Here is a 25,062-nt window from a genome sequence, read left to right as displayed (position 1 = left end):
CATAAATATTCCTGAAATAAACTGTGGTCCACTGTATGAGAAAAGTATTTTGGCACCCCAAATTGTAAACATAATCTGTTTCCAACATTTCAACTAAGGTTTTTGTGTTGACTTTATAATTGAATAAAGTTTGAGATATTTTTGAAATGTGTATAAAACTACAAAAATATGTCTAAAACCTCCTGTAGATGCTGTAGAGGGCCTAGTAATTACCTCTTTTGTCCCACTAATAAGGACTGAAGACATAAGATATTTACATGGTACCCCAGTAATTTTCACGCCTTGACATTTGTCAGATCCCACTGAACCACATTCAAACTTTTGCCACAGGCTGTTAAATATTACTGTTTCCTGAATATTGGCTAGAATTTTCCTGGTGCCACTGAAGCTATAACTTTCATAAAGGCAGTCAACTAACTTACCAATGCATCATTCCGGTTGGCATACTTTCCACTCCTGTTTGTTCAAAGTTTTTCTCCAGAAAATTAAATTATGACACTTTTATAACAAATGAACAAGAATTACTCTCGTTAATTAGAAAAGCAGAGCAATGTTTACAGATTTTAAGGCATCTTTATGATTATAGTTCACAGCTTTTACATTTGTACAGAAGACACAAACTGAAAGATCAGATAATTTTTACAATTTACATGACATACACTAACACTGATTATGTTAATGACTGAAGTATTCTACAGGAAAGCGCCCAGATTTTAGAAGCAGCTAGCTTCATTATAGTCTATATAGTTTAAGATTGTATATATTCATCAACACTATAATACAGTTTATTTATTTATTTTTGTGCTAACTGGTCTTCAGTGTCCATTATTTTCTTAATGAGACATGTAACTCAGGAAATGTATAATCAAGATAGTGGAAGAATTTTTAGGTTCTTAAATAGTGGCCTGGAAGAGCTTCTTATATTTTAATTTCCTATGGTCCTTATAAGTTGTTTATTGTGTTATTTTTTATTACAGTGAAGCAACTTCTGCTGGCATGTGAGTTGCCCCCAAAAAATTATGCCACATCTCAACAGTGATTCCATCAGTGTGTGACAATTTTTTTTTTATCACTTGTTGTGTCATGCGGACAAATATAATTTCATGCAATACTTAATTTCTTATTGATGTCCCACTTAAGCTTTTCTTGGATCCATATTTCAAGAAACTTATTGCTGTTTACAGTTTCTAATTGTTTGCCAGATAGCATTTTGGCAGGGTTTGAGGGCTGTATCCTTTGTGCAACATGTGAATACATAGTTACTGTCTTTCATGCATTTATGATAAGGCTGTTTCTGGAGAAGCAATCAGTTATGCATACTTTGATTTCATTCACCAGTTCATCTACAGTTGACTAATTTAATTCCACCTTGGAGGCCAGAGTAAGTACAAGCCATATTGCTTGTATTGTCATATGACTGACAACAGCATAAGTGAATGTCCAAATCATATTTACCCAATAAATGTATTAGTGGAACAGTAATTCTTCTGAACTGTGCACAGGATTTGGGAAAAAACAGATAAACCTTTCAAAAGGAAATTAATCTTTTGATAAATAGCTGATAACAAAAGACAACCAATCCATATGTGTAACATCAGGGATGAGGTGTAATGTGATGGAAAAATATTTAGTTTCCTTCACTTTGTCGAGAATATGCTTCACCACCCTTTCTGCCAGAATTTCTGTAAACTCTTTACACATCTAAAAAGAAAGAAATGATGTGCTCCCTTTTCCTTTGCTTCCATAAAGTTCTGTAAGTTTAGCTAGAACAGGACTGAATTCTGCTATTAGTTTTAGTACCATCTAAAAATTTCCAAAATGCGTTGATCCAAACCGACAGTTGTGGCCCTTGAAAGATAGGCATTGAGCGGAAAAGTGCTTGAGCACAGCAACAACTCACTTTAAAATGTCCCTTGAATATTTTGCTTCTGCCTCAAGATAAGATATTAGTTTCTTATCTATTATCCCCATGAGCTGTCCTCTTGTTTTTAAAGTTAACACACATTTCCTATTTTCAACTGAATGTTCATGGGCAGTTGATTCGGATCAAAGATTTTTCCAGTCATTAAATCTTTTATTAAGTTTAACACACTACCCCTACTTTGAGAGTATACTAAAAATAGTCCTTCTTGTTTCTCACTAGTCCTCATGTTTCTGCAAAACAAACTTTTAAATACCTTGGAAAGTCACTATTTTGCCTGCATGAATTACTGAAATCACAATCCATATTCTGTTTAGCTGTATGATCATGTGTGAATTTATTTATTATCCAGTTCACAGGATTGTCAAAAACTGAATTACTATCATCATTTGCTTTAGATGCATCATTTGGGCCCCTGAAATCATTGTTTCTATGTTATTATTATTCTTTCTGTTCTCAGAAATACTTGTCTCGGATAAACCATGTGCTGCATTGTATTTGATACTGTTCATGACATTATTTCACTCTGGTGTTTCTAGACTCAAGCTTGAACTGGAACTAGCTGGCTGTTTTTGATTTTTGAATGGCATATCTATTTTTGTCCCCCCATGAACCATGGGCCTTGCCGCTGGTGGGGAGGCTTGCCTGCCTCAGCGATACAGACAGCCGTACCGTAGGTGCAACCACAATGGAGGGGTATCCGTTGGGAGGCCAGACAAACGTGTGGTTCCTGAAGAGGGGCAGCAGCCTTTTCAGGAGTTGCAGGGGCAACAGTCTGGATGATTGACTGATCTGGCCTTGTAACAATAACCAAAACAGCCTTGCTGTGCTGGAACTGCGAACGGCTGAAAGCAAGGGGAAACTGCAGCCATAATTTTTCCCGAGGGCATGCAGCTTTACTGTATGATTAAATGATGATGGCATCCTCTTGGGTAAAATATTCCGGAGGTAAAATAGTCCCCCATTCGGATCTCCGGGCGGGGAGTACTCAGGAGGATGTCGTTATCAGGAGAAAGAAAACTGGCGCTCTACGGGTCGAAGCGTGGAATGTCAGATCCCTTAATCGGGCAGGTAGGTTAGAAAATTTAAAAAGGGAAATGGATAGGTTAAAGTTTGATATATTGGGAATTAGTGAAGTTCGGTGGCAGGAGGAACAAGACTTCTGGTCAGGTGACTACAGGGTTATAAACACAAAATCAAATAGGGGTAATGCAGGAGTAGGTTTAATAATGAATAGGAAAATAGGAATGCGGGTAAGCTACTACAAACAACATAGTGAACGCATTATTGTGGCCAAGATAGATACGAAGCCCACACCTACTACAGTAGTACAAGTTTATAGGCCAACTAGCTCTGCAAATGACGAAGAAATTGAAGAAAAAGAAATGTATGATCAAATAAAAGAAATTATTCAGATAGTGAAGGGTGACGAAAATTTAGTAGTAATGGGTGACTGGAATTCGGTAGTAGGAAAAGGGAGAGAAGGAAACGTAGTAGGTGAATATGGACTGGGGCAAAGAAATGAAAGAGGAAGCCGCCTGGTAGAACTTTGCACAGAGCACAACTTAATCATAGGTTACACTTGGTTCAAGAATCATGAAAGAAGGCTGTATACATGGAAGAACCCTGGCGATACTAAAAGGTATCAGATAGATTATATAATGGTAAGACAGAGATTTAGGAACCAGGTTTTAAATTGTAAAACATTTCCAGGGGCAGATTTGGACTCTGACCACAATCTGTTGGTTATGACCTGTAGATTAAAACTGAAGAAACTGCAAAAAGGTGGGAATTTAAGGAGATGCGACCTGTATAAACTAAAAGAACCAGAGGTTGTACGGAGTTTCAAGGAGAGCATAAGGGAGCAATTGACAGGAATGGGGGAAAGAAATACAATAGAAGAAGAATGGGTAGCTTTGAGGGATGAAGTAGTGAAGGCAGCAGAGGATAAAGTAGGTAAAAAGACGAGGGCTAGTAGAAATCCTTGGGTAACAGAAGAAATATTGAATTTAATTGATGAAAGGAGAAAATATAAAAATGCAGCAAATGAAGCAGGCAAAAAGGAATACAAACGTCTCAAAAATGACATCGACAGGAAGTGCAAAATGGCTAAGCAGGGATGGCTAGAGGACAAATGTAAGGATGTAGAGGCTTATCTCACTAGGGGTAAGATAGATACTGCCTACAGGAAAATTAAAGAGACCTTTGGAGAAAAGAGGACCACTTGTATGAATATTAAGAGCTCAGATGGAAACCCAGTTCTAACCAAAGAAGGGAAAGCAGAAAGTATATAGAGGGTCTATACAAGGGCGATGTACTTGAGGACAATATTACGGAAATGGAAGAGGAGGTAGATGAAGATGAAATGGGAGATACGATACTGCATGAAGAGTTTGACAGAGCACTGAGAGACCTGAGTCGAAACAAGGGCCCCGAAGTAGACAACCTTCCATTAGAACTACTGACGGCCTTGGGAGAGCCAGTCCTGACAAAACTCTACCATCTGGTGAGCAAGATGCATGAGACAGGTGAAATACCCTCAGACTTCAAGAAGAATATAATAATTCCAATCCCAAAGAAAGCAGGTGTTGACAGATGTGAAAATTACCGAACTATCAGTTTAATAAGTCACAGCTGCAAAATACTAACGCGAGTTCTTTACAGACGAATGGAAAAACTAGTAGAAGCCGACCTCGGTGAAGATCAGTTTGGATTCCGTAGAAATGTTGGAACACGTGAGGCAATACTGACCCTACGACTTATCTTAGAAGCTAGATTAAGGAACGGCAAACCTACGTTTCTAGCATTTGTAGACTTAGAGAAAGCTTTTGACAATGTTGAGTGGAATACTCTCTTTAAAATTCTGCAGGTGGCAGGGGTAAAATACAGAGAGCAAAAGGCTATTTACAATTTGTACAGAAACCAGATGGCAGTTATAAGAGTCGAGGGACATGAAAGGGTAGCAGTGGTGGGGAAGGGAGTGAGACAGGGCTGTAGTCTATCCCCGATGTTATTCAATCTGTATATTGAGCAAGCAGTGAAGGAAACAAAAGAAAAATTCGGAGTAGGTATTAAAGTCCATGGAGAAGAAATAAAAACTTTGAGGTTCGCCGATGACATCGTAATTCTGTCAGAGACAGCAAAGCACTTGGAAGAGCAGTTGAATGGAATGGATAGTGTCTTGAAAGGAGGATATAAGATGACCATCAACAAAAGCAAAACGAGGATAATGGAATGTAGTTGAATTAAGTCGGGTGATGCTGAGGGAATTAGATTAGGAAGTGAGACACTTAAAGTAGTAAAGGAGTTTTGCTATTTGGGGAGCAAAATAACTGATGATGGTCGAAGTAGAGAGGATATAAAATGTAGACTGGCAATGGCAAGGAAAGCGTTTCTGAAGAAGAGAAGTTTGTTAACATCGAGTATAGATTTAAGTGTCAGGAAGTCATTTCTGAAAGTATTTGTTTGGAGTGTAGCCATGTATGGAAGTGAATCATGGACGATAAATAGTTTGGACAAGAAGAGAGTAGAAGCTTTCGAAATGTGGTGCTACAGAAGAATGCTGAAGATTAGATGGGTAGATCACATAACTAATGAGGAAGTATTGAATCGGATTGGGGAGAAGAGAAGTTTGTGGCACAACTTGACCAGAAGAAGGGATCGGTTGGTAGGACATGTTCTGAGGCATCAAGGGATCACCAATTTAGTATTGGAGGGCAGCGTGGAGGGTAAAAATCGTAGAGGGAGACCAAGAGATGACTACACTAAGCAGATTCAGAAGGATGTAGGTTGCAGTAGGTACTGGGAGATGAAGAAATTTGCACAGGATAGAGTAGGATGGAAAGCTGCATCAAACCAGTTTCAGGACTGAAGACCACAACAACAACAACATCTATTTTTGTACTCTTTCTCATACTTTCTCTTTCTTTATTGCCTTATGTTTTATGAGCTTCCAGTATTGAAAACTACTTAACCTTGTTTAACTTTTTCTTATTTTAATTAACCCTAGCAATACCAAGACATTTTTTGCAACATGCATTACTGGGGTAGGGTACTTTATGCCTAGCCAAAAATAAATAAATAAATAAATAAACAAAATTCATTAATTGTTATTGAATTTTGTTAACAACAAAATTTTTTACAGAGGTACTTATGTTTAAGTAGGGTCCAGAACCAGAAAATAGCTTTTAGAACACTCTTGGCACTATCAAAGCATTTTCAAAAATGTATATTAATGACTTCATGACCACTACAAACAAATTTTGAAAATGGAAATTTCATTCATTGTGTTGATTTTAACTTTGAATATAGATTTTAAAGAGATATTGATGTGTAAGTAGGGTCAAGAACCTAAAAATACTGAATACATCATTCACTGGGAAAAGTGACACCTGCTACTGGGACTTAAATTTTTCAGTTAAGTTTAACTGAAAAATTTAAAACACGTCTGAAAGACAGTAGAAGAGTTCATTAAAAACAATAAATATTTTTTTCAAAATTTTGAAATATTAGCTATCTGATTACATCACAATTTTTTTCAAAAGGTAGGCATACCCACACTAAAATATAAAAAAAATTGGTATTGCGAGGGTTAATACTGAAATATAAATTACAATTTAAACACTGAACAACTGCTCTCTTCGGAGTTTCAAATTAAATTGAACAGCTGGCCAAGGAGGTGCCTGCTAGAATTACTGGTGGTAATTTCTTTGAATTTGAAGCGGCATTGTTGGGTGTCAGCACTAGTTACTCATATGACAGTGTTAGCAGCAACTTACAACATGAAGCTCATTTTTGAACAGTGAGATTTGCCTCCCTAAAATATACGATATGAGAAGGCAAGACACTGAATAAAATGAATAATTTTCACATTGTAGCAATGTAAAATCATTACTAAAACAAAAGTCCTTTTCTCATTGCCTGGCCATACTGTTCATGAAGTTTGAGCTGACTGTTATAATTGTTATTCATATTCATTGTTGTTAAGCAGAGTGGCGTGGTTAGACATCTGCTCTGACCGCAAATACTGAACCTCGTTTTTAGGTTTTGTGTAGTGAGTTGCAGCACAGTGCAGCCAGTGTGGACACATCTGTAAAAGCCAACTTCTAAAATTCACCTCCCCTTGAAAATGCTGCCCCTTAAATCTGCCACCCTAGGCAACTGCCTAATCTGCCTTTGCCAAAGTACACCCCTGCCACCAACACATAGAAACTTAAGTTTGTGCTCATACAAAAAGGTAACACAAAATCTGGATGATAAAGCAACTTGTTTGTTGTTGTTGTCTTCAGTCCTGAGACTGGTTTGATGCAGCTCTCCATGCTACTCTATCCTGTGCAAGCTGCTTCATCTCCCAGTACCTACTGCAACCTACATCCTTCTGAATCTGTTTAGTGTACTCATCTCTCGGTCTCCCTCTACGATTTTTACCCTCCACGCTGCCCTCCAATGCTAAATTTGTGATCCCTTGATGCCTCAAAACATGTCCTACCAACCGATCCCTTCTTCTTGTCAAGTTGTGCCACAAACTTCTCTTCTCCCCAATCCTATTCAATACCTCCTCATTAGTTACGTGATCTATCCACCTTATCTTCAGTATTCTTCTGTAGCACCACATTTCGAAAGCTTCTATTCTCTTCTTGTCCAAACTAGTTATCGTCCATGTTTCACTTCCATACATGGCTACACTCCAAACAAATACTTTCAGAAACGACTTCCTAATACATAAATCTATATTCGATGTAAACAAATTTCTCTTCTTCAGAAACGCTTTCCTTGCCATTGCCAGTCTACATTTTATATCCTCTCTACTTCGACCATCATCAGTTATTTTACTTCCTAAATAGCAAAACTCCTTTACTACTTTAAGTGTCTGATTTCCTAATCTAATTCCCTCAGCATCACCCGATTTAATTTGACTACATTCCATTATCCTCGTTTTGCTTTTGTTAATGTTCATCTTATATCCTCCTTTCAAGACACAGTCCATTCCGTTCAACTGCTCTTCCAAGTCCTTTGCCGTCTCTGACAGAATTACAATGTCATCGGCGAACCTCAAAGTTTTTACTTCGTCTCCATGAATTTTAATACCTACTCCGAATTTTTCTTTTGTTTCCTTTACTGCTTGCTCAATATACAGATTGAATAACATCGGGGAGAGGCTACAACCCTGTCTCACTCCTTTCCCAACCACTGCTTCCCTTTCATGCCCCTCGACTCTTATTACTGCCATCTGGTTTCTGTACAAATTATAAATAGTCTTTCGCTCCCTGTATTTTACCCCTGCCACCTTTAGAATTTGAAAAAGACTATTCCAGTCAACATTGTCAAAAGCTTTCTCTAAGTCTACAAATGCTAGAAACGTAGGTTTGCCTTTTCTTAATCTTTCTTCTAAGATAAGTCGTAAGGTCAGTATTGCCTCACGTGTTCCAACATTTTGACGGAATCCAAACTGATCCTCCCCGAGGTCTGCATCTACCAGTTTTTCCATTTGTCTGTAAAGAATTCGCGTTAGTATTTTGCAGCCGTGGCTTATTAAACTGATAGTTCGGTAATTTTCACATCTGTCAGCACCTGCTTTCTTTGGGATTGGAATTATTATATTCTTCTTGAAGTCTGAGGGTATTTTGCCTGTCTCATACATCTTGCTCACCAGCTGGTAGAGTTTTGTCATGACTGGCTCTCCCAAGGCCGTCAGTAGTTCTAATGGAATGTTGTCTACTCCGGGGGCCTTGTTTCGACTCAGGTCTTTCAGTGCTCTGTAAAACTCTTCACGCAGTATCGTATCTCCCATTTCGTCTTCATCTACATCCTCTTCTATTTCCATAATATTGTCCTCAAGTACATCACCCTTGTATAAACCTTCTATATACTCCTTCCACCTTTCTGCCTTCCCTTCTTTGCTTAGAACTGGGTTTCCATCTGAGCTCTTGATATTCATACACGTGGTTCTCTTCTCTCCAAAGGTCTCTTTAATTTTCCTGTAGGCTTTATCTATCTTACCCCTAGTGAGATAAGCTTCTACATCCTTACATTTGTCCTCTAGCCATCCCTGTTTAGCCATTTTGCACTTCCTGTCGATCTCATTTTTGAGACGTTTGTATTCCTTTTTGCCTGCTTCATTTACTGCATTTTTATATTTTCTCCTTTCATCAATTAATTTCAATATTTCTTCTGTTACCCAAGGATTTCTAGCAGCCCTCGTCTTTGTACCTACTTTATCCTCTGCTGCCTTCACTACTACATCCCTCAGAGCTACCCATTCTTCTTCTACTGTATTTCTTTCCCCTATTCCTGTCAATTGTTCCCTTATGCTCTCTCTGAAACTCTGTACAGCCTCTGGTTCTTTCAGTTTATCCAGGTCCCATCTCCTTAATTTCCCACATTTTTGCAGTTTCTTCAGTTTTAATCTACAGGTCGTAACCAATAGATTGTGGTCAGAGTCCACATCTGCCCCTGGAAATGTCTTACAACTTAAAACCTGGTTCATAAATCTCTGTCTTACCATTATATAATCTATCTGATACCTTTTAGTATCTCCAGGGTTCTTCCACGTATACAACCTTCTTTCATGATTCTTAAACCAAGTGTTAGCTATGATTAAGTTGTGCTCTGTGCAAAATTCTACTAGGCGGCTTCCTCTTTCATTTCTTAGCCCCAATCCATATTCACCTACTATGTTTCCTTCTCTCCCTTTTCCTACACTCGAATTCCAGTCACCCATTACTATTAAATTTTCGTCTCCCTTCACTATCTGAATAATTTCTTTTATTTCATCGTACATTTCTTCAATTTCTTCATCATCTGCAGAGCTAGTTGGCATATAAACTTGTACTACTGTAGTAGGTGTGGGCTTCGTATCTATCTTGGCCACAATAATGCGTTCACTATGTTGTTTGTAGTAGCTTACCCGCATTCCTATTTTCCTATTCATTATTAAACCTACTCCTGCATTACCCCTACTTGATTTTGTGTTTATAACCCTGTAGTCACCTGACCAGAAGTCTTGTTCCTCCTGCCACCGAACTTCACTAATTCCCACTATATCTAACTTTAACCTATCCATTTCCCTTTTTAAATTTTCTAACCTACCTGCCCGATTAAGGGATCTGACATTCCACGCTCCGATCCGTAGAACGCCAGTTTTCTTTCTCCTGATAACGACATCCTCCTGAGTAGTCCCCGCCCGGAGATCCGAATGGGGGACTATTTTACCTCCGGAATATTTTACCCAAGAGGATGCCATCATCATTTAATCATACAGTAAAGCTGCATGTCCTCGGGAAACATTACGGCTGTAGTTTCCCCTTGCTTTCAGCCGTTCGCAGTACCAGCACAGCAAGGCCGTTTTGGTTAACGTTGCAAGGCCAGCTCAGTCAATCATCCAGACTGTTGCCCCTGCAACTACTGAAAAGGCTGCTGCCCCTCTTCAGGAACCACACGTTTGTCTGGCCTCTCAACAGATACCCCTCCGTTGTGGTTGCACCTATGGTACGGCCATCTGTATCGCTGAGGCACGCAAGCCTCCCCACCAACGGCAAGGTCCATGGTTCATGGGGGGAAGAACTTATTGTTCACAAATTTCTTTAAATTTTGAAAAGCTTCCTGGCATTCTGCATTCAAATTATGCAGCACATTCTCCTTCAACATATTGCCTTGTCAAGGATGGTTAAATGTAATCTGCTATAAATTTTTGATAATGTCCGAAAAGGACAAACTTAGCTTTCAGTTGTTTCATGTTCCTAGGTTTTGAAAATTTGCTATAACCCTTAATTTTTCTGCTTCTGGATGTATCCCTTCTTCATTAATTTTATGAGTCAGAAAAGAAATATCCCAATTTGTCAATTCAGACTTACTTTTTGTGTCATTACCCTCTGTAAATAGCTTTCAGCACCTCAGCAAAACTTTTGAACTGCTCAAAGCAATCACATCTAGCAACCAAAATGTCATTGCTAAAGACAGTTACTTTGTTAATCAATTCATTACCCAAAAATCCTTTATTCCTTGTGAAACATCTCTACTAGTTTGAATCAACACATTCTCTAGATTATTCTATTGTACAGCTGTTATACCATATCATCAGTTTTCTCTTAAATCTCTAATAGCATTTTGTCTTCCTCCGATTCCTCTGTCATTTTCAGTGGCTCATCACCTTAATGGAAAATCCAACCCATTCATTATTCACTTCTGTACCCATTTCCTCAGAAACGGATATGTCATACAAGTGCCCACTGCATACAAAACTAAATTTTCCACCAGCAAAAACAATATTTACATTCCATTTACATAAAAACTCTGTACCCAAAATAACATGTATGCTCATGTCAGGTATCACCAAAAATAGCAAAAAACCTTTTCTAATTATTTTGTGATAATTACATGCAGTAACAGGAACAAGGACATACACAGCAAGAGTCACTATATCACTGAGTATGAATCATTTAGTTTCACTGTAATAATTCATAAGTTCACTACAATGTCAAGTTTTGCAAATTGGATAAGTCCTAATTGTGCAAGAGCAGAACAATCCTCAACCAAAAGGATACCACATGGGATGGGACCGACCTGAATCTTGTAATCTCATCCTTTGTACCACCAATCTTGAGCACCTCAAAGCTGAAATTTAGCATAACTGTAGAATGGTGTTCATTCAAAAATGTAAATGACACCAACATTTAAATTTCATTAACACACACTTTTATTACTTCCACAGCTCAAATAATAAGAATGGTGACCAGTTCAACTATCATGAAAAATAATTAGCAGAATTCTTCAGGCCAACTCCCACAATTACACTGGATGTTAATTCTTCTACTGCGGCACAAAATGAACAGTTCACCTTTACATAAAACAAGCACAGTTCACAATTAACACTTTCCTACAGCAGTCCATTATAGGTTATTACTCTCCAGTAGCTCAAATGAGTCCATCATATGAATTACTTAGTCAACAACTTAGTTAACAGTAGCTCAATATGATGACAATTACATTCCACAGTACTTTTTGTTCACAACACAGCTCAATCAAACTATTCACTAATTTAGATTACAGAATCCACCTGAAAGCAGTTAAGAATTAGAATTCTTGAGATTTGCCTATGCCTATGTGTGTTTTTCCACATATGAATGTACATAGTGCACTCAAACATAAATGTCACTTGTATACTTTCAAACCATAAGCTGGCAAATATGAGTGATATCCAACTACTTACAGATGGGCATAAGAACAAACTGTTATTTATAAACTACATAATACTTTGAGAAAAACCTACAATTGATTTTACTAGTTTTTTGGACTACAAGAATAATTATAGTTCTGATTGATAGAAAACATTTTCTTGAATCCTCTTGTTTATATGTATGAGTGCCATTTTGTCAATTAGAGCAAATTACATGCATGGAATTATTAACGAGTCCACTAATAAATCAGTGTTGAATGTCATACTGTATGGAAAAATAAAACTAACAAAAGTATGGAGTAAGTCTGGAATCTAATAGTGGTTATGACAAAATCTGCTAAGCAAAATGGGGCTGGATCAGAAGTTCAAGTTTAATTATTGTGCAAGACAACAAGTTTTCAAATGGTGTACATCATCTTTCTTAAATATAAGTTTTTGCAGGCAGTGAACAGTAATGCTAACTGCAACTTTTAAGTAAGAGTGCCCTAATCAAAATTAATGACACAAATAGAATCAGAACAATAAAAATAAAAACCTGAATAACAGATTTAAGTCAAATTAAGTCCAAATAGTATCTTGAGATTTTTATATAGGTGTCATCTCAACACATAATTGTACTGAAAATCAGCCAAAAAAATTAGCAAAAAAATTGGTTTACTTTGGAAGTAAAAAGTCATAACAGATGGGAAGGATCCACATGCTATGTCACAAGTGTTTGCTACAATTTTCTGGGATTGTCACTTCCCTACATGAAGCAGCATTTTTGAGATAATCCTCATGGAGATCATACACTGACCAGCAAATCATTAACATACATAATGAATACTAACAATTCTACAACAATTCCTTAGGGTACATCCAAAGGTACTTTCATACTCAATTTTTTCTCCTCCTTGAAAATTTTGTTTGCTAGTTGCAAAGCTGGACAAATATTCTGTGTGAACCACTGTGGAAGTGTACTGAATGCTTTCTGCAAGTAAGAAAACATGTAATAAACCTGTCTTCTGAACCTCTTGAATGAACAGGGCCTGCACTGATGTTCCATAGTAATATTCATCTGTCTTCTAAGCCATCTAAAAATCAGGAATACCCATATAATTCTAAACAATAGAACTGCACAAAACAGAATATGATTCTGTAGCAATTAACTACACAGTTTCAACACCAAGATTATCATTACTCAACATATTTTAATTTTTTTGAAATCATGCCATGTATGAGTGTCATTTCAACTGGTGCCATGACTGGAATACAATTGTGCAGTGAATAATGAGTTCCATTGCCTACTGCACAGTATTTTATAAAAATTTTGTATGAACTGGATCCATGAGGGATGTTGTGATAACTGGTGGTAACTCTGAAAACTGACTGATATACCCAGAAGGCAACTGGACAACTGTCTGTTAGGGACACCAGATAATTACATTTCTACAGTCCATTAACCATTCAATATTGTGTTGGTGCTGTGAAGGGTGTGGAATATTGGTAATGATTATAAACAGGGTATTCATTTTAACTGAAGACACTTAAATATCTCAAAAACTACATGTAGGATAAAAAAGTTATAATTCCAATTTGTTAGTCTCAGAGGGGGACATCCAATGATACCACACACAGCCCTCCACCATACCAAACACATAGGTGGTGAGGGGGAGTAACTTTTAAATATTCAATAGGAGCTTTCTCTTTTATTTCAGATTACAATTCTATGGTCAAATCTACACACATTTTGTCTGAAGTATTTTATTCATTTCACTAAAATGTCACCGCAATCAGAGGAATAGAAATGGATACACAATGGTAATTTATGTTACGCTACACACTGGCTCTTGAATATCCAATGACATCTCCATGTTGCCTGTACACTGTCTCTGACACAAAGGTGTTCACAACCTTGTAAAAGAATGAGTGAGAGCATGTTTTTTCTGGAAAATGCTCAGAGTACAAGGTAACAGCAGCCTCAGCATTTTTCCTACATTCTCCATAAATCAGGCTCATTACATTTATCTTTTGTGGTTGCAACATCCATCGTCCACTTGCATGTCTGTTCTCCAAATTATAGGTAGGTGTACAGGCAATAAATACTGCACATGTATTGTAATGTTTAGAGCTGCTATCTGTTCTACATCTGTACAATACATGAGCTGCAGCTGCACTGTGCTGTCTGTTATGATATGTTGTAGTTTGCTACACAGCCATGGTGGCGCATCAAGTAGTCTCTTGTTCAATGTCAGAGGAATACAACATTGTGAATGGGCTTTCCAATAAGAAATTATCAAGTACTAGCCTATTGTACCCTCACAGCATGGAGATGGAGTACCACGTGGCAATGGATATTCAAGGCCCACTGAGTAGCATGTCATACATTACAATTGTGTGCCCATTTCTATTCCTCTGATTACAGCACAATCTGTGATAAAACAAAGAAAATTCTTCAAACAAAATGTATGTAGATTTTGCTGTAGAATTATAACCTGCAATAAAAAATGAGGAATCCCATTGAAGGTTTCAAAGCTGCCCCCTGCCACCCACGTCACAGGGTGCAGTGGCAGATCGAGTGTGGTATTGTGGATGTCCCCCTCTGAGACAAACAAATTGGAATTACAACTTTTATTGATCCAATGTTTAGTTTTTGAGATATTTCAATGTTTTCAGTTAAAATGAACATCTTGTATATTTACACCATATTTTTTTCTGCTAATGGTGCTAGTCAAATATATCAATAAGGCTTATCTATCAGTGACAATAGAAGCCATAAAACAAGAAACGCAGTATATTAATGAAGTAGAACTCATTTAACCAGCTATAGAAACAGCAGAACTGGATCAGTCAGAACTAGATCAGGTAGAATTAGAACAAGCAGGATTAAATCAAAGTATAAGCTTTGTGAGACAGACAACAAGATTTCAGGTGTAGAGAACAGTTGTCTGAAACAAACAAAGATTTTACTAAGGTAGACACCAAGATTTTGAAAAACAAATAAATGAATTTTAGAAATAAAAACTGAACTGTGTACTCAAATTGATGGGCTCAGAAGAGAGCAAAGCGACAAAATAACAACTACACATGAAAAAGTAGTAGAAATACTGAGCAAAAGAGTGAATAAGGTGAACAACAGGATAACCAACACAGAATCCAGAATGGAAACAGTATAACTAAAAGTGACTGAAGTGGAGTCACAGCTGGGAGATGAAATTTCTATTGCCCAAGCTAAATGGAAGAATGAAACTGAAGCTGCTAAAAGCCAAAATATTGTTCATGTTAATACTTTAATTACCGAGCAGGGTGGTGCAATTTTTAGCACACTGGACTCTCATTTTGGAAGAACGATGATTCAAGCCCACATCTGGCCATCCTGATTCAGGTTTCTGTGATTTCCCTAAATCACTTCACACAAATGCCAGAATGACTCCTTTGAAAGGACACACCAATATCCTTCTCCATCCTTCTCTAATCCAAGCCCGTGCTCTGTCTCTTATGACCTTGCTGTTGACGAAACATTAAACACTAATCTCCTTCCCTTCCCTGATTTAATTGAAAAGAATGAAAGAGTACAGAAAGTAACTGTTAACAATGTGTTGACATTGCATAAGAAGTTTCTTAATGTTCAAAGGAATGCACAGAAGTTGCAAGAAGGGGCTAGATGAAAAGTTTATTTAATAACGCATATATTAACTGCTCTAACTTGCTTGTGAAAAATATCCCAGGGGGAACTTCCACTGTGCAGATTTTATGCAACATTGCAATTGTAATTTAGATCCTGAAATGAGTAATGACTTAAAAATTAAGTCTTGGGCACAAGGGAGTGTAGAGATGGAGCATTGTTCATTTGAATCAACTGTTTGATGAAGTAATACAGTTAGATGCATTAAAGAGGACGCCACCTGAAAGAATACAGTGGGGTTCGTTCTATGGACCTGACGTCTCCACTGACCAGTCCTTCAAATAGGTGGACAAGATGGTTAGGGTATTTGAGAGAAAAGACAAATTTGGACTCTGGAAGCAAAGTTGGGGAAATGGTAACCATAACAATAACAATAATCAAGAGAGAAGACAAGTCAATAATTACAGGAATTATTATATAGAAAGAGGTGCTATGCAAGGAAATAATATCTTTAATGTAGACAGAAATGGTAATAAGAGTATTTGATGGTACAGGAAGACCATCGCCATAATACAATCAGAAACAATAGCCCTCTAGATCTAATGAGGTCTGACTAGTTAAACTGTCTAATGAAACTGAGGATCACAGTGTGAGTGCTTATGATGATTTTAATGCAAGGACTACAGAGAAATATGAGTATTTACTTCAGAATTATGATAAAAATGATGACAGAGTAGTGAAAATATTTCAAATAAATAAAACTGCCATTGATTGGTTGATTTTGGGAAGAACACTTAGAATAAGTTGTGAAATAACAGCAGGTGATGAGAGGTTTTCTTTTTTTAATCTAAAGGAATAATCAGGTGCGTAATGATGTTGGGAATTGAGAAATGAAGAAGAAGCAGGTTATTATGTTAGTTTAAACAAATAAGTGTTATTAGGAGAGGAAGAGAGTGAAATTACATATATAGTGAACTTGTTGTTAGGTGCTCTGGGGAAGAGGGCTATAGTTTATGAAGATGTGGGTTATCTAAAGTCTTTCATGTTGGAAATGCCAAATTCTACTCATGCGTCTGGTAGCAGTGTGGTTGAATATCATATAAATGCTGAAGAGAACTCACAGTAAGACCAGATGTTGATACCAGGAAAAATGAAAAGTGTTTTTACAAAATTTATATGATTTTAGGAAAAGTAATTTGTAGCATTTCCTTTTAGGGAAAGCTGGCAGCAATAAGTAAACAACTGTGTTCAGAATGGCAAAAAAAGTATCAGCATTAGTTCTACAAATGCTTTAAAGAAAGAATAAGTAATCTTGACAATACTCAACAAATTTAGAAACTGTGTTTGAAATTATCAGTGGTGCAGTAAAGGATCACAATTCTGAAGTGAACATTAAACTAACTGAAAAGTTGACTGATATTAGTAATAATAAAGGCATTCAATTTGATCACATACAGCAGGATGTATTAGAACAATATATTGATGATATACCATGTGAACTAGTGGGAAACCTTGTGTACAGAATGCTTAAATATATATCCTATTTACCTGAATAGCATATGGCCCAGAACATAAGACAACCCCCCCCCCCCCCCCTTTTTTTAAAAGACTCCTTGAGAAAAATGTATTTTTAACATATTATGACTGATCAAAATTAAAAACCGTTTCACGGACAGAACATTATACCTGTTTTATACTTATGCCATTATTGATTGTCTACATTTTGATAATACTAAGAGAAACAAAATAAACAAAGAAATGGCTTACATTAAATTTTGGACTGTTTTCTTTCCTAGCTTTTTCAATTATTAACTTTGTAGTCTTATTTTTAATCATCATCATCATCATCACCATCCTAACAGCACAGCTGTGATATTTATACCTTTGTTGTCACAAGTATTTGGATGTTTCTTCCAAAGATATTGTTATTTCTGATGTTGCCATTATAGTGGGATATGAGATCACAGTTGCTGTAACCGAATATATGTCTGATTTCACATCTATACTGATGTGAGAATGTTACAATGTCTCTTGCATCCAGACATATTGCCTACCTGCCACTCTCTCATTGGCTGTGAAGAATGCCTGTTACAACCCTTTTCATTCCCTTCATATGCCACAGTAACTGTCGACAACATTGCAGCATGACACATGTAAGTATGCCACTGACCCCCATTTAGGCTTTTCCTGCCTCCAGCAGAAATAAATACTACTGTTGAGTATTTGTTCAATTTTAAAAGCAGCTCAGTTCCAACTGGAAATGGATTCAGACAAACTGCAGTTTAAACATGGCAGATGTTCATAAAAACCCAAGGTATGTGGTATAGATTCCCATGGTTGGCAATGCACTCACCACTCCTCTCCCTGCAAACACCCTAGTTCTCATCCAAGCTAATGTTAATGTTCCTCTTCCAATCCATCCATAGTGCTGAGCTTGAGGAACTCTGAAAACAGACTGTAATATCTTTTAGGGTGCAGGTCATATGTAACAACATAAATAAAGACTGCAATTATAATTCAGTCACATTCTCAAACTTTCACAAATCCCAAGGTCTAGCAATGTCTGTTGATACTATCACCATGATAGGTCTTGCTGCTGTATTTTATTCTCATGACAACAATTAAAATCAGTTTAATATTCACATCCTTTATTAGACATTTTATTCTGCATTAATTTTCCTTACTGCTTAAACTGAAAGTCACCATGTTCCAAAGCTGATTAGAAGCTGGTAACATTTCCACGTGATATTCTAATACACGAACAATTGAATTTATTGTTTACAATCCACTTAGTAAATCATAACAGTCTCTGATAACCAAACAAAATATTGGTCTGGGTTCTGCAACAACTAATGTTTTTTGAAGGACATCATTTGCATTTTGAATGTTTCTTTTACTTAAAAAGTGGCATTAATATTCTTAAGCACCAAAGAAACTGGTAGAGGCATGCGTACTCAAATGCAGAGGTATGTAAACAGGCAGAATATGGTGCTGTGGCCGGCAACACCTCTATAAGACAACGAGTGTCTGGTGCAGTTGTTATATCAGTTACTGCTGCTACAATGGCAGGTTATCAGGATTTAAGTGAATTCAAGCATGGCGTTATAGTCAGCGCATGAGCAATGGGACACAGCATCTCCGAGGTAGCGATGAAGTGGAATTTTCCAATATGACCACTTCATGAGTGTACTGTGAATATAAGAAATGGGGTAAAACATCAAATCTCCACCATCGCTGCGGCTGGAAAAAGATCCTGCAAGAATGGGACCAACAGTAAATCTCCACCATCACTGCGGCTGGAAAAAGATCCTGCAAGAATGGGACCAACAGTGACTGAAGAAAATCATTCAACATGACAGAAGTGCAACCCTTTCGCAAATTGCTGCAGATATCAATGTTGGGCCATCAACAAGTGTCAGCATGCGAACCATTTAATGAAACATCATTGATATGGTCCTTTGGAGCTGAAGGCCCACTTGTGTACCCCTGATGACTGCACAACACAAAGCTTTACACCTTGCCTGGGCCTGTCAAAACCAACATTGGACTGTTGATAACTGAAAACAGATGGCCTCGTTGGATGAGTCTCGTTTCAAATTGTACAAATGTGGTGTTATAGTCAGCGCATGAGCGATGGGACACAGCATCTCCAAGGCAGCGATGAAGTGGAATTTTCCCATATAACCATTTCATGAGTGTACTGTGAATATCAGGAATGTGGTAAAACATCAAATCTCAAACATCGCTGCGGCTGGAAAAAGGTCCTGCAAGAATGAGACCAACAATGACTGAAAAGAATCATTCAATGTGACAGATGTGCAACCCTTATGCAAATTGCTGCAGACTTCAATGTTGGGCCATCAACAAATGTCGGCATGGCAACCATTTAACGAAGCATCATTGATATGGTCTTCTGTAACCGAAGACCCACTTATGTACCCCTTACGACTGCACAACACAAAGCTTTATGCCTCATCTGGGCACGTCAAAACCAACATTGGACTGTTGATGACTGAAAACAGGCTGCCTCATTGGACGAGTCTCATTTCAAATTGTACTAACGTGGTGTTATAGTCAGTGCATGAGCGCTGAGACAAAGAATCTCTGAGGCGAAGTGGAATTTTCACATATGACCACTTGATGAGTGTACTGTGAATTTCATAAATGTGGTAAAACATCAAATCTCCAACATCGCTGCAGCTGGAAAAAGAGTGGATCTAGATGTATGGGTATTGGAGCGACCTCATGAATCCATGGACCTTGCATGTCAGCAGGGGACTGTTCAAGCTGGTGGAGGTTCTGTATCAGTGTGGGGTATGTGTAGTTGGAGTGGTATGGGACCCCTGATAAGTTTAGATATGATTGTGACAGGTGACATGTACGTAAGCATCCTTCTTGATCACCTGCATCCATTCATGTCCATTGTGCATTCCAACAGACTTGGGCAATTCCAGTGGGACAATGTGACACCCCACATGTCCAGAATTTCTATAGAGGCATTTCTATAGAGCATTTCTCCAGCATGAACATTATTGAGCATATCTGGGATGCATAGCAGTGTGTTGTCCAGAAGAGATCTGCACCCCCCCCCCCCCCCCCCCAATACTCTTACGGATCTATGGACAGCCCTGCAAAATTCATTGTGTCAGTTCCCTTCAGCCTCCAGCACTACTTCAGACATTAATTGAGTCCATACCATGTTATGTTGCATCATTTCTGCATGTTCACAGGGGTCCTACACGATATTAGCAGGTGTACCAGTTTCTTTGGCTCTTCAGTGTATTTGTATAAGGTATCGGTACATATATAAGAATGTTTATTGCAAATCTGTTCAGATACAAGAAAAGTTTGTAAGATGATGGAATTTAATGCTGTTTCCTCCTGTGTTTCACAAAATTGAAAATTTTAATCAAAGCAATAGACTGTTGCAGTGGCTAGTTCATAGTTTCTCACATATGTCTTGCATTAGCATCATTCCATTCAACTCATGTGATTGATCAAGCAACATTGATACTGTACCAAGTGCTTCATCATATCAGCAAATACTGAGTCTGTTGGAATGTGCATATCATTTGCTGAGCCCTGCCATTAAATTTTCTGAATTCTTAAAAATAAATCTGCATATGTCCTCATAGCCAAAGCATCACCTCTAAATGTAAGAAGACCCCTATAAGTGTAATACTACCCCTATATGATCTACTAAACAAGGTAAAAATGTTGAACTCAGCAGTAATAGTTTAATCTGTAAATATAAGACGACCCTGTATTTTTCAAATGATGAATTTGGAGCAAAACCTGTAACGAAGCAAGCTGGGATACTTTTACTTACCCTCTTGTTTCCCCATCTGCCTGCTTAAAATTCAATTGTTTCATTTTTTAATTAATTACCATTAACATAGTGAGTGTAATCTACATTTTCATAAAAGGGAGAGGTTGGTCTTCAGTTTTAAAGAGTATAACATCAGATCTAATTTTGTGCTTAGTTTTATGCATCTAATAGATTTTGTAATTTAGTTTGACTATTCCTAGTTCACACTTTCAAATGGTAAAATCTGTATTGTTTCATGACTTAAATTCTATTTTTGACGTATAAACAAATAGAAATCCTATAATAATTATAAATACTTGGAAGACGAAACACCAGTATTCTTCAAGTATTTATTTGGATCTATTCAAAAAAATTCTAGCAAAGCCAGCTCTCAATTGATTCCAAAGTAATTAACAGTTTTGTCCAAAGTATTGGTTGCATACTTATATTTATTAATTTCATGATTTAAACAAATAATTCAGCCTAACTCTTGTAGTAGAGGAAACTGTTAAAAATAAGGAATTTTTGGTGTGTTCAGTTAATTTAATGAGTTAAGTTCTGTAAATTAAAGATCAAACAATATGAACTTTCAACACCTATTATTGTGAGGATATGTAAGGACCTAATTTTTGGTCCTGAGACAGTCAGTCCACGGCCAATTTTCAGATAAGAAACCTGTGTTGGTTAGAACAACAATGCATCAACTTAACTGCGAAATAAATGTAACACAATTAAGCTGTATGTTAAAACAATGACAGTGTCTGTTCCTTATGTTTCTTTTTATTCTTAAAGTACTGTGACATGTGTGGTTAAGCTTTTACTGCTCATAGATGTTCAACAGTAAACCATTGTAGCAGTATGCAGATGTTTGCCTGCAACTTATTAATGAGACTAATCGAAAGTTAAATAATAGTGCACTTTCCATAAAACTGTGTATAATTAGGGAGGAGGGGGGTGGGAGGGGGGGCTTTGTGAACAGTGGAAGTAAAGAACTGTGAAACTGAAATTTGCAACTGCTGGCTACATTATTTAAAGTAGTCAATGCTGAACTTCCAAACCCCATTTTTCAGCCAGTGTAGCAATGCAGTATGTCAACACAGAGGACAACAAATGATGAAATAAAGAATATGAACTGTCACATATGGTGCCCCAGGGGAGGACTCTTGTAATTGGGCACAATAACTAGTACTCAAGAACTCTGACGGTGAACTTGAGAGTGATTTGCAGGACAGTTTTAACGAAGTAGACGCAATAGCCATTCGGCGCATGGATTTCATGGCCACAGTAGGACAGCAGCCAATCAGTGAGTGGGTTCTATGGAAGCAGCCAATGAGGACAGGAGCAGCCAATCAGCACGCAGATGGATATAGCTGACCGAGATAAACAAGATGCCTCGCTGAGAGAATTACAACTTACAGTAGCTGTGCAGGCAGATGATGAATGGAGATGACCACACCATGGTTTCAGCTAATAATTTTGTGAAGTTTTGTTGGTACTGGTACTGGCTGTGTTGTAGTAGTGTTAATGCAAATAGTTGCTTTCTTAGTAGGCAGAGAATTTTGAGACCATTATTGTTAGTTCTTAAATAGTTCTACTGGTGTAGCTGAACTTTGGTAATGTAGATGTATAGTTTTTTTCAGTAACTGTAAAATTTTACCATGAGTGAGAAGTGTGGGCTCTGTTAGAGGTTTGTGATTAGTGGAGTGCAGTGTGGCATTTGTTCAAAGTATTTTCATTGGAGGGAATGCAGTGGGGAAGCCAGTGGTTCTTTTAGTGAGATCCTCTCCAAGGAATGTAGAATCTGTAGTAGAAACAAGTTGATAGAGGAGCAGGAGCGTAAGATCTGTGCCCTTCAGGCGCAATTACAATGCACAAAGGAGGAACTAGATAGGGTGAGGAGGGCGAAGGCTGGTGGGGAATGGGAACTGGCAGTTGGCAAGAAGGCAGCTAGGAAGAGGAGGTATTCAGACAGTTTTACTTTGTATACATGCAACAGATATGACCAACTGTCAGACTGAGTGGAGAGGAACCTTGTGTAGCTGTAGATGTAGGGAACTTGCAGCAGTCCTCAGCAATTAGGAGGCCTAGGTTAGTTGCAAAGTCTAGCAGAAAGAAGGTCCTGCTGCTAGGTAGTTCCCACAGTAGAGGTGTGGGCCAGCAGTTGTAGGAAGTGCTGTGGAATGAGTACCAGGTCACCAGCATTGTGAAGCCTAGAGCAGGGTTGGCTCAGGTGACTGAAATCATAGGGGAGTTATGTAAGAATTTTATGAAGGAGGATCAGGTAGTGATAGTGGGTGGAGCAGGGAACAGTCTCGATACGGACAAGGAATATGATGTCGGTGGTGACCTAGTTAAGATAGCTACTCAAACTGGTGGCACTAAAGGTGTGATTCCGAAGACGACCGCAGACCACAGACCGCACCGACCGGCTGCAGGCAGCACCACTGGTAGCCATTGTTTGCAATGTGCAGCATGCCGAATGTGGCGGCAGCATTGTCTGCCGCCGTATACCTGCTTCAGCGGCAGACCGCACATTCGGTCAGGGACCAGTAGTGCTGCTGCCGCCGAACCGCATAACGACCAGAGACTGCTTTTACTGGCCGAATATACCCACATCTGTGCCTGGCAAACATTTTGGTGGAGCTATATTAAACTCCTTTGCGGCTATTTTCTTGCCCATTTCTGAAATATACCGTTATCAGACTCTTTTCCGTAAGTGCCGACATCAACGCTAATGAATTTATAATTTGTGTCCACAATAGCGAGCAGAACAATTGAAAAAAAATCTTTGTAATTGAAAAACAGAGATCCACTTTTCTCTGGTGCCCTTAAGCAAACACGTTTTCCATCTATAGCGCTTACACAATTAGTTATATTCCTTTTAAGCCAAAATTCTTCTTCAATACGTCTGAAATCTGATTCAGTAGAAGGTGGCATCAACATGGGCAGCAGCCTTATTCTTAATATATTCAAAACGTTTTAACAACTCTTGATATAAAAGATGGTGGTATACGATAGGCAAATGATAAAGACTGGCAACTTTCGCCTGTGGCCAAGAATCTCAAACAAAAGAAAACATACAGCTAATATAATTTCCATTTACAGGTGATGACTGTAAGAAGAAGTGGAAATTTTTAAGCGCCGGTTACCAGAGGTTCATGAAGAAAAGCAAATTAGGAACGGGCTCTGCTGCCTCAAAAAATTCAAAAACAAAAAGACAAACAGCTATCATTCCTTGACAGTGTTGCACAACACAGATCTGGAGGAGCAAATATTACATTGACATCGTCACAGAAAACAATACAAGAAAGCCAAGAAGACAGTGGAGATCGAACTCGTCAAATTGCAAATTTTGGTGATAAGAATCTCAGTAAATTAGCTTACTATGCCTACTTTCATTCACTGCTTTCGTATGGCATCATATTCTGGGGTAATTCATCGTTGAGTAGAAAAGTATTCATTGCACAAAAACGTGTAATCAGAATAATTGCTGGAGCCCACCCACGGTCATCCTGCAGACATCTATTTAAGGATCTAGGGATCCTCACAGTAACCTCACAGTATATATATCCCCTTATGAAATTTGTTGATAATAATCCAACCCAATTCAAAAGTAATAGCAGTGTGCATACCTATAACACCAGGAGAAAGGATGATCTTCACTATGCAGGGTTAAATCTGACTTTGGCACAGAAAGGGGTAAATTATGCTGCCACAAAAGTCTTTGGGCACCTACCAAACAGCATCAAAAGCCTGACAGATAGCCAACTAACATTTAAAAATAAATTAAAAGAATTTCTAGATGACAACTCCTTCTACTCATTGGCTGAATTTTTAGATATAAACTAAGTAAAAAAAAAAAAAAAAAAAACTTAATCATTAGTGTCATGCAATATTTTGTGTAATGTAATTTCTTGTACAGACATCTTTTATTAACCTGACACGTTCCACATCATTACGAAGTGTCGTATTCATGATCTATGGAACAAGTATTAATCTAATCAACTGGACCTTTTGGCATCACAGGAAGAAGATACGGCAGAAACACATACAAT

Source organism: Schistocerca gregaria, chromosome 2 (genome assembly GCF_023897955.1).
Source record: "Schistocerca gregaria isolate iqSchGreg1 chromosome 2, iqSchGreg1.2, whole genome shotgun sequence".
Classification (NCBI taxonomy): domain Eukaryota; kingdom Metazoa; phylum Arthropoda; class Insecta; order Orthoptera; family Acrididae; genus Schistocerca; species Schistocerca gregaria.
This window is presented reverse-complemented; position numbering follows the sequence as displayed.